The sequence below is a fragment of the Ixodes scapularis genome, unplaced genomic scaffold (genome assembly GCF_016920785.2).
Source record: "Ixodes scapularis isolate PalLabHiFi unplaced genomic scaffold, ASM1692078v2 PGA_scaffold2__306_contigs__length_199485367, whole genome shotgun sequence".
Taxonomy (NCBI): Eukaryota; Metazoa; Arthropoda; class Arachnida; order Ixodida; family Ixodidae; genus Ixodes; species Ixodes scapularis.
In genome coordinates, this window is record NW_024609857.1 from 72,605,692 (window position 1) to 72,616,024 (window position 10,333).

General features: G+C 48.4%; 1 pseudogene; it reads right to left on the bottom strand.

Moving 5' to 3' along the window:
- Positions 1 to 354: 354 nt before the first annotated feature.
- Positions 355 to 1,122, bottom strand: LOC120839510 (annotated as a pseudogene).
- Between the last annotated feature and the right edge of the window lie 9,211 nt (positions 1,123 to 10,333).

Genomic DNA, 10,333 nt, shown 5'->3' on the forward strand with positions numbered 1-10,333 from the left:
AACTATATTCCACACATGCTTCCTCTTCGATGTTTATTTCACTTAGTATCAATACGTCCAGGGACGACAGCTTTCCAGATAACAGAACCAATAGTTCGTCCCAGTGTTTGCGTAAACTAACATTCACGTGTATCAGACTGAGTTTTCGATCGCTATTATCGTTTTCTGCTAACAAGTGTGCGATAAGACTCTCCAGTTCTTGAATGGTGACGAATGTGCTTTCCATTTCTATGTTATCTTAGCTAAGTCTCCTTCGCATTCGATGCGAAGGGCACCGGCGCGTTCTTTTTGCCTCACAAAGATTTTACCGTTTCCCACCCACACAAACTTATAGGACTTTGCTTTTGCGCATTCCTTAGTAGCCCACAGCAAGTTTTTCAGTGTTTTTGTTAGATTTTCGTTAATATAAATTTTTTAATTCCGTAAGGTCACGCGCTTTGTCATCCAGAGGTCCCGTGTTCTCCTTTCCACAAACCTCACCAGGATTGGCGCTGTTTTTCCTTCCCTCGCCCCTAGGCGGTGAGCAGCCTCAACGTCCTCAGGGGCAAGTTGCGGCAGCTCGAGTTTATCGGCCAAGTTCTTTACAACTTCTAACATATTCTCGTTTGGACGTTGGGCGATTCCATGAATTTCGATATTTTTGCGCCGGGAGTACTGCTCCGCATTATCCACTGCTATCTTTAGTTCCCTGATTTGCAGGTCCTGCTCGGCCACTTTAGCTTCTAGTTGACCCGTCCTCTTTGTCAGCTCCTTGATTGTAGCGCACTGCTCATCCAGTTGTTTAAGAAGTTCATCGTACTTCCCTGACAGGGTGCTCATCGATGCATCAATTGCTTCGACAGTTTTCCCATGCGCGTCTAGCTTCGTCATGATTTCATCGTCTTTCCTGCTTTGTTTTTCTAGAGATTTTTCAACGCCTTCCATCCTGTTTAGGATGTCTGTTAGTTTCTTATAGATAGCTTCGTTTGTGGGCAGCAACTTATCTACATTCAGCTCGAGGGAGCCACTCGAAGTTGCCCTCTCCCCTTCTGCGGGGCCGCGCTCATCGGACGTTTCACACTGACGGGAAATATGAAGTTTGCACGTGTTACATTTCCACGCATTGACGTTCTCTGCCGTCATTGCCTGCAGGGACTTTTTCGTAACGCCAGAGCACTTCCCAGTATGGTATTTGTTTTCGCAATCTGAGCACTTTAGACTGAGACCCCCTGCAGGCAAAGAATTCATACATGCAATACATTCGTTTTCTCCCGCCATATCACAATTTTTAAAGCAAAGAACACTTATAGGCTCCTCGCCGACCGCTGACGCAACCCTCGTGTCCAAGACGTGTTCAGTGCACGTGAGCACCCAGGCAGCACAAAACGTCGTGGAAACGTCGAGAAAAAGTCCCGGACGTCCGTGACGTCCCGCATGACTTCGATTACGTTTTTTCGATGTCGAGGTGACGTCCTTATATAACGTCCCATTAGAGTCCCATCAGTGACGTTGTGACGACGTTGTATTTCAACTCAAACGTCGTCAACGTTCCCACGACGTCGATGCACGACGTTCTCAGAACGTCCAACGCTCACGTTTCTTTGACGTTGAACTGAAGTTCATAAATGACGTTCCTTTGTCGTCCTGTCCGTGACGTGCTGGCGACGTCACGTTTCAAATTTAACGTCGTCATCGTCGCCACGGCGTCAAGACAAGACGTTTTAGCAACGTCGAACACTCACGTTTCTTCGAAGTTAAAATAAAGTCCAGGATGACATTACATTATTACGCCGTCAATGACGTTTCAGCGACGTCGCGTTCACACCTAAATGTCGTAAACGTCATACAAGACGTGCTGGCAACGTCGACCACTCACAATTTGTTCGACGTTTTTAGATTTTGCAGCTCCATCTCTAGCCGCAGAATCACTGTGGTCAAGGTGGTAGTGCTCAAAACTTGATTTTTGAGAAGTTGAGGAATTTAATTATTTATACATTAATTTGCGTATTTCAAAAAGCTATTGATCCTGCATCCTTTCCTAGGAGCATCCATACTGCTCCGCGACCACCCGAGATTGTTTTAAGGTTCGTCAATTTCTCTTCGTATTTTCTAACCCATGCTCACCTGCGCACAACCAAAAAATTCGCATCAACATCACAGTTCATCCACAACACCAACTTCCAGCGCCTTAGCGTTTTCGGTAGGTCGGGGCGCAGAGTCTTGCCACGTGACTGTCAGTACAGATCTGGCTTTCGTTGCCACTGGTGACGTACCGAAACGAAAATCACATGCCAGCACACACTATATCAGAGCACTTCACTGCACAGTTGCGCATTTTTGGAGTTGACTAAAAAAAAAACCCGGCAATGACGAAATTCTGTGGATACCGTCAACGGTTTGTGGAAACTGAATGGCCCAGATGACGGTCCAAAAAGCGTTGAAGTCCAGTCCGCACCTACGTGCCGGAAAAAAAAAACACAAAAAAAGAAAGAAAAGAAGAAAACAAATACAGCCGGCACGGGCGCGAGAGAGAGGGGGAAAGGTAGGCAGAGGAGATGCCAGTGGCAGCTCCATAGAGCCCCATGCGATGCGTCGGGAAACTCGGCAAGAAGAGGGCGAGAGAGAAAAGTGGGGGAAGATAGCGACGACGAACAATTGACAAGCGTAAGTTCCGGGTGCACGTATTTTCTCAGTCGTTCCCAAAATATTTCACTGAATGTTCTGTTCTTCGAATTCGCCCAGAGAGAACAGCTCTGGGACCCGGTCCAGCTTTTTCCGAAAGCCAATCACTAGCACCGGCCGTCACGTCTACGGGTCTACGAGGCAGGCTGCCGTGTCGGCGTGATTTTTTTTCGAGTCTGCATACACTGTAAATGCTGCGGTTAGATGAGTCGTTCAAGTCGCCCCTATGAAGAAGTCGGTGATCGCCAAGAACGCCGTCGTATTCAGTCACGACTCGAGGACCTTTTTCAAGGCCGTAACGCTTCACACGTTGAATCGTACTGCTGCTCGGATCAAGGTGCCTGTGAGGATATGAATGACGCCCCCCAGAAAACAAGTGGCAGTGCACATAGCGGCGCGTGAAGTCCAGTCTCCGATCAAGACCCTTCAGACGCATGCGACGATCCCAATCAAGAACGCCCAGCGGACGGGATCCTCCTTCTGAAACCATTCCCGTGCACGCAGCGAGAGTACCAGCTATGTGCGATGGGGCGGCTAAAGCACGCGCGTCGGCACATTAATCAAAAGCAGAACGAGGTAAGCGGTGGAAGATTCCGTGCTGCGAGACATCGTCTCTTGTTTATTTACTTATATGAATTTGTTCTTTTATATTTTTGAGGCTGGCACATCCAGGGACGTCTTTTCGATCGTGTCTGAAAATGCTCAAATAAACAGTTCGTACCAAACCTGTGTTTTAGTTACTTCCTTCGTACTTGCATGATAGCAACTTGCCTTCGCAATAATACAAAAAAAAAATTACTTTTTTTTATGGAAAAGGGGGGGGGGGGGGGCACAACGTTTTCCCACGACGGCTAGGGAACGTAATTTGGACAGGTTTCTCGACGTTCTGTGAACGTCGTTGGCAGTCCGGATGTCGTGAACACACGTGTCATAAACGTCGAGGGAGGACGCAACGGCCCACTGAGACGTGCATGTGACGTGCAAGAAACGTCATTTGGAACGTCCCCTCGACCTTCTGTGCACCTTTTCTCGCGGACATTTAAAGGTTTCATCGACGTCGAAGGAAGGTAACGTCCGGACCTTCGACGTTTTACGACGTCACGTTACAGACGTCTTCGACGTTCTTTCGACGTTTTCTTCACGTTTATGTGCTGCTTGGGCAAGCAATGGCGGACAGGCCATGGCGCAGATTTTTGAAAACGGTCTATTCTGACAAACAAAAAGTTGAGCGAAATTGGCGTTTGAGTGTTTGACCGCAATGGCTGCTGCGCTGTCACATTACGATAAAACAGAATGTTTCTGCGCTGCCAAAATGTTTTTGCCGAATCAAAGCCTGCATAGACGTGCAAGGATAGCGACAGCATAACGAAAAGAAAAAGCAGGGATAGCGACGTGCGAGGCGAGCTTTGACAGAAACTTCTTGAATATTGATGAGAGATGCCGCGAAGTTCACACGAAATTCGACGAAAGTTCAAGCAAATTTTGACCTAAAATAAAAAGGAGCCCAACGTTTCGAAACCTGCTTGGTGTCTTCTTCAGGGGCGACTGTGTGCGCGAGGAGCAAGTGGTCTTCTTTTACGGTGGTGGACGTGATGTTTTCGCGATCGTAATGTGGCTGAGCCCGCTGACGTAGGCGGATGGTAAAGCGCCAAGCGACCGATTGATGTTTTGCGGTGTGGATTGGATGTGCCATGACTCGACGAAGAGCCTCTGCCGGGCATTGGTCTCAATGTCGAGGATGCGTGTGTTGTCGAATTCAATGCGGTGGTCGTTCGAGTCACTGTGTTCCGCAACCGCGCTGCGCTCATGATCGAACTTTCGCACGTCGTTTTTGTGCTGGCGAATTCTTTCTTTAAAGTTTTTGGTTTCGCCGATGTATGTGGCAAGGCAATCCGCACAAGGAATCTGGTAAATAACGCCTTGCGCTCTTTCCTTGCGGGGACGATCTTTTGGCCGGGGCATCAGGTGTCCAAGCGTTGACACTGGTTTGTGGGCCATCTGAATGCCTTCTTTTGCCAGCACACGCGCGAGCGCTTCGCTGGTTTCCTTTATGTAAGGAACGCAGGCGCGCGTGGTTGAGCGGGGATGTGCGATTTCTTGTGGTCTTAGGCGTCGATCAGACTTACGTTGACGACGAGCGATTCGCTGAATAAAACTGCGTGTGTAGCCGTTATTTAGCAGGTCGGAGATGATGGTTTCTTGTCCCTTTTTTCTGTAGTCCTCCGACGAGCAAATAGTCTTCGCTCGGGACAGGAGTGCCTGGACGACCGACGCCTTGTGGCTCGCAGGGTGGTTTGAGTCAAATCGTAGGTAGCGCCCAGTGTGTGTCGGTTTTCTGTATACTGTGAATTCCAATTGATCTTTTTGTCTTTTGATCAGCACGTCAAGTAACGGCAGGGCGTCGTTCTTTTCAGATTCAACGGTGAAATGCATGGCCGGCTCGATGGAGTTGACGTGTGCCAAAAAGTTGTTCACTTCTGACTTCTTCATAATGCAGAAGCAATCGTCGACATACCGTAAAACTCTTTAGGGCGTGCGGTGAAAGACTGCAGCGCGCGTTGTTCAATGTCTTGCATTGTCAGGTTCGCCGTGGTGACGGAGATGGATGCGCCCATTGCGGTTCCGCTGGTCTGCTTGAAAAATTCTCTTTTAAAGCTGAAGTAGGTGCTCTCCAGGCAGAACTCGAGCAGGCGGCACAGTTCGTCCACCGTAAGGCTGGTCCGTTCGCTCAGCTTCTTGTCTCCCTCAAGGGCAGCTCTGGTTGTGGCGACTGCCAGGGGAACCGGCACGCTGGTGAAGAGCGAGACGACGTCGAACGATACTAGGCTGTCGTCATCGTTTACCTTTAGCTGCGCAACCTGTTCCACAAAGTGCCCGGTGCTCCGCACATAGGTCGCTGTGTTTCCAACGAGAGGAGAGAGAGTGCTGTGGAGGTAGTTCGACAATCCCCGAAGTGGTGAGGTTGTGAAATCCACGATCGGCCGGAGAGGGAAGTTAGGCTTATGAATCTTAGGAAGACCGTAGAAACGGGGCGCAAACCCATTCCTGCACAAAAGCCGCAGATGAAGGCTCCGCGCGTCAGGGTACTCCTTAAAAATTTCAGAAAGGATATTGTTCCGTTTCGTCGGAACTTGTGATGTCGGGTCTTTCTTGAGCTTTTCATAGGCAGAGCTGCCGAGAAGGTCGGGAATTTTGTTCTCATAAACTTCCCGGTCAAGGACCACAATCGAATTTCCTTTGTCCGCGGATAGAATCACGATGTTTGTGTCTCCTCGAAGCTCCCGGAGAGCTACTATCTCTTCTCGTGGAAGGTTAGGCTGTTGACGACGTGGAAGTTTCGATAGGATGCCGATCACCTTCTGCCGGACTCGGTCTCGGGCACTTGGCTCTAGGTGCAAGATGCCATCCTCGATTGTTGCAACCATTTTTGGCAAAGGGGGTTTTGTCGTGGTCATGTTGAAACCGTGACCCTTCGCCAACACACTGACCTCGCACGGGGTTAGTTGCCTGGAGGAGAGGTTCGAAACAAACCTAGTGGAATCAGTGCTGTGTATTGCTTCGCCGTTCTTCTTCAGACTCAAAAGCTTCTCCCTCTGAGATACTCGTTGCTTGTCTGCGAAAGTGGAGGCGACACTGTCGGCGAAAGACTGAAGTGCTGGAAATATGCTTGTGATGCGGTGTTCTAGTTGCCGACGAATAAAAAAGAGGTCAAGTCTTTTTCGCTTTAGCGTGGCTTGAGAATCGTGGATGCGAGCTTTAACCAAACGGTGTTCTGCCTGTGCGATGATTTGGTTTCCTTCTCGCGTGTGGACAAGGCGTTTGAGGCAAAGGCTTCGGGGTACGACGTGTAGGTCCTGGCAGGTGCTTGTAAAATCTAAGTGAGTCTCAAACATGACGATGGAGCGAGAAACGTTCACGTACCGTTTTGCCAGAATTGCTGCCTCTTCTCCGAAGCCCAGGCGTAAAGACTTGAAAGTAAACATTTGGCATAAATCTGCCTGGTTGGGTAAGAACAATTACAAGAGGGGGAAGGAACGCCAACCAAAAATAAAAAGGAGCCCAACGTTTCGAAACCTGCTTGGTTTCTTCTTCAGGGGCGACTGTGTGCGCGAGGAGCAAGTGGTCTTCTTTTACGGTGGTGGACGTGATGTCTTCGCGATCGTAATGTGGCTGAGCCCGCTGACGTAGGCGGATGGTAAAGCGCCAAGCGACCGATTGATGTTTTGCGGTGTGGATTGGATGTGCCATGACTCGACGAAGAGCCTCTGCCGGGCATTGGTCTCAATGTCGAGGATGCGTGTGTTGTCGAATTCAAGGCGGTGGTCATTCGAGTCACTGTGTTCCGCAACCGCGCTGCGCTCATGATCGAACTTTCGCACGTCGTTTTTGTGCTGGCGAATTCTTTCTTTAAAGTTTTTGGTTTCGCCGATGTATGTGGCAGGGCAATCCGCACAAGGAATCTGGTAAATAACGCCTTGCGCTCTTTCCTTGCGGGGACGATCTTTTGGCCGGGGCATCAGGTGTCCAAGCGTTGACACTGGTTTGTGGGCCATCTGAATGCCTTCTTTTGCCTGCACACGCGCGAGCGCTTCGCTGGTTTCCTTTATGTAAAGGACGCAGACGCGTCTGCTTTTCCTCTTTTTTCGCGGTTTGCGGCTTAAGTATAATATCAGTTTTATTTAATATTTTCCCCCAAAAAATTGATTACACAGATGCCGTGTGCATACCTTTATTACCGACTTCCTTTTAGCAAGAATAAAACCGACATTTTACGTCCAACCAATCTCAAAAATGAACACCAAAAGAAATTAAAAAAAAAAAAAAAAAAATATATATATATATATATATATATGTATATATATATATATATATATACACATTGAGTCCACCGGGAAAATTATGGTCACACCTATGGTAGGTTTCTCGTTCACCAAAAAACAAAGAACAGAAACGCTTTTTGATTAATTATAATATCTGTTTTGTTCGGTCGGTGTAGTTTGACTAAGAAACTGAAAACGTTCTTGAGTTTTGGCTTTATTGGTGTTCATGTAACTTGTCGTAATGAGATCCTTTATTCAAACACGAGAACTCGCCTTCGGCCATACAATGTGGCGACGAAGGTGGGAAGAGAGCGGGATATAACCTCGTGGATCTGTTCCAAGAAATGTGTCCATCCGTCCGTCCGTCCACCAGTGCATGTAAGCGCTAAATATAGCGGGAAAACTGAAGCCACGATGGCACCGTGAAGTGGCGCCATCATGTGACACCACGAACACCCCATGGTGTCACGTCACGTGGCCCCGGCGAGTGACGTCACGACATGTGACTTTAAATTTCTCCTCTAAATTTAGCGGGAAAAGCAAGAGGAAATTGACGTGACGTAACCTCACGGCACTACTGGTCACGTTACCACGTTGAGTGACGTCATCAATTTCTGCGCTACATTTAGCTGACCACGTGACGTCAGGTCACACGGCGTCAATTTTCTCGTTAAATTTAGCGAGAAAACTATTAAACAATACATCAATCTCTTTCCCAATGTCTTCTAAACAAATCTAAATGACGGCTCCTTATATACTTTATTTCACGCGTTATAGGACTTTGGAGATAAAGGTCGCTGCTGGTATATATATATATATTTCTAATCAACGTTACTAAAACACGCAGTTGGGAAACTCGCCGTCGAAACCTGGGCCGCTGGCGTCCACCGAGACCGAGCTAAATGCGACAACAGCGCCACTCTTTATCATTTGTCTGTACTGTGGTCACCTTGAGCTTTTTGAAAGCCTGTTTTTGCGTAAAAAAATGGAAAAGACAGTTTTTGTATGAAATTTATTGGAGTTTAGTACCAAAAGAGGGGCGCGTTATGCTTTTAAAATCTTTGTTTGCAGGGTTTTGCGGCACAATTAATATTGTTTTTATACAACCATGCCTCAGCGGGCCTTTCAGGTAGCACGTCCCGCCCTAGGTGCATTTTAACTTCGGTAGTTCGACGCGGCGCGTCCGCCGGGGAGACGGGGGTGGCACCCCTGTAGCCTCTACCGCTGTATCTGTTCTTTCAGCCAAAATAGAAGTCACGTGCAGTTTGTCGAGTTGCCGCTGCGGGAGAAATGGTGGCGTTGTGTTCGTCATTAGCTCGGTGCTCGGAGACAGCTTGGGGCCACTTTTTCAAAGCTGTCTTTATGGGAGTTTCCCAACTGAGTGTTTTAGTAACGTTGGTTCTAATCGATCCGTTTTGAGCGCATCCTCCTAAAGCATGCGGGCAATGGCCAAGAGCAGGCGGCCATCTCTCTTCCGATACTACGCCTTTTGTGGGCGCAGGAGACGATGGGGGAACAGAATGGTGTTGTAAAAAGGCGGAAAAACCGCGCTTCCTAGGACCAGTGAATGCGGCCAGTGGCGAACATTGTTTCAACTTACGATGCACGGCAGCGGCCGCTACGAGCTATCCCGGCCAATCCTGAGCCGTGAAACGTACCACGTGACTACGCGTGCCGCGTGCGTCGATGCGCCCGTCACGAAGGTCACGCGACATGCTGCGCACGGCATTGGATTGCTTTTGGTTGGCTTGTAGCCACCTCTGTGGTTCATTGAAGACGACACGGAGCATAGAAAGCGAGAGGCACGTACTTTAGCGAAAGAAAACGAACTAAAACAAGAATGGGCAGAGTAATAAGGAACTGCCATCCAACGAGCTCTTCGGTTTGGAAGAGGCGCGGTACAACCGCCCGAACATTCTTCTACGGCCAGGATTTTACTCGAGGTGTAATGGTTTTGTGTATAAAAGAGAAGCCCGTTCGGGAGAAACAAAAACAAGGAAAAAAATCTGCGGCGGAAGACCAAAACGTGGCCATCGTAAGGGGAAAAAACAAACAAAAAAACTCCAAACTTGCGCAGCGTACGTAAAGGTCCTAAAGCATGCGAGAACCTCCAACTGCGCAAACACACAAATACACACATTGAAAAAAAAAAAAAAGAAAAACGAAGCTTGAAACAAATAAATTTTACAAAGATCCTCCGGCAAATGTCTCTTTGCGCGGTTACGTTTTGCTTTCGAGAGAGCTATCTTTAAAAGAGACAACGAGGAAACAGCTTACCACACTAAAAAAGTACTTCACACAGCTCCGAACAAATGAATGTCCCAAATGGCGAACTGGAATTTCCTTTACCTAGCCGTTTCTTCCTTGCATTTTTTCTTTTTTTACTCGGAGAATTTGAAGTTGAAACAAAATAGGAATAGCATGCGCGCGCTTTCGACCATAGTCTACGTACGCTGCGCTTGCAGCGCCTTCATACATCACACCCTCGCCTCCCCAAAAAGATTTGAAACCTAATGGAAACGGACGGGCGAAAGCGCAAAGGTTGCGAGCGCACCACGTTCCATTTCTCTACGGAAACGTGGGCAAGCGTCCGACGTTAAAACGCAACCCTCGTGGAATATTCATGGTTCTCGCGCGCGACGCCCCCCAAACACCGCGGCCGCATTACACGCAGCTTACGGCCACCGGTCTTTCGCGCGCTCGCGCCGTGAATACGAAGATTGGGGAGCGAGGAAAAATTGTCGAAGGATCCTGCTCTTTGCGCATGGAACCGTACAAACGCGAAGAAAAAGCCCGGTACAGAAGTGTATTCTTTTTACGACTGTAGCGCAAGAAAGGGGCCTATGTGCGTG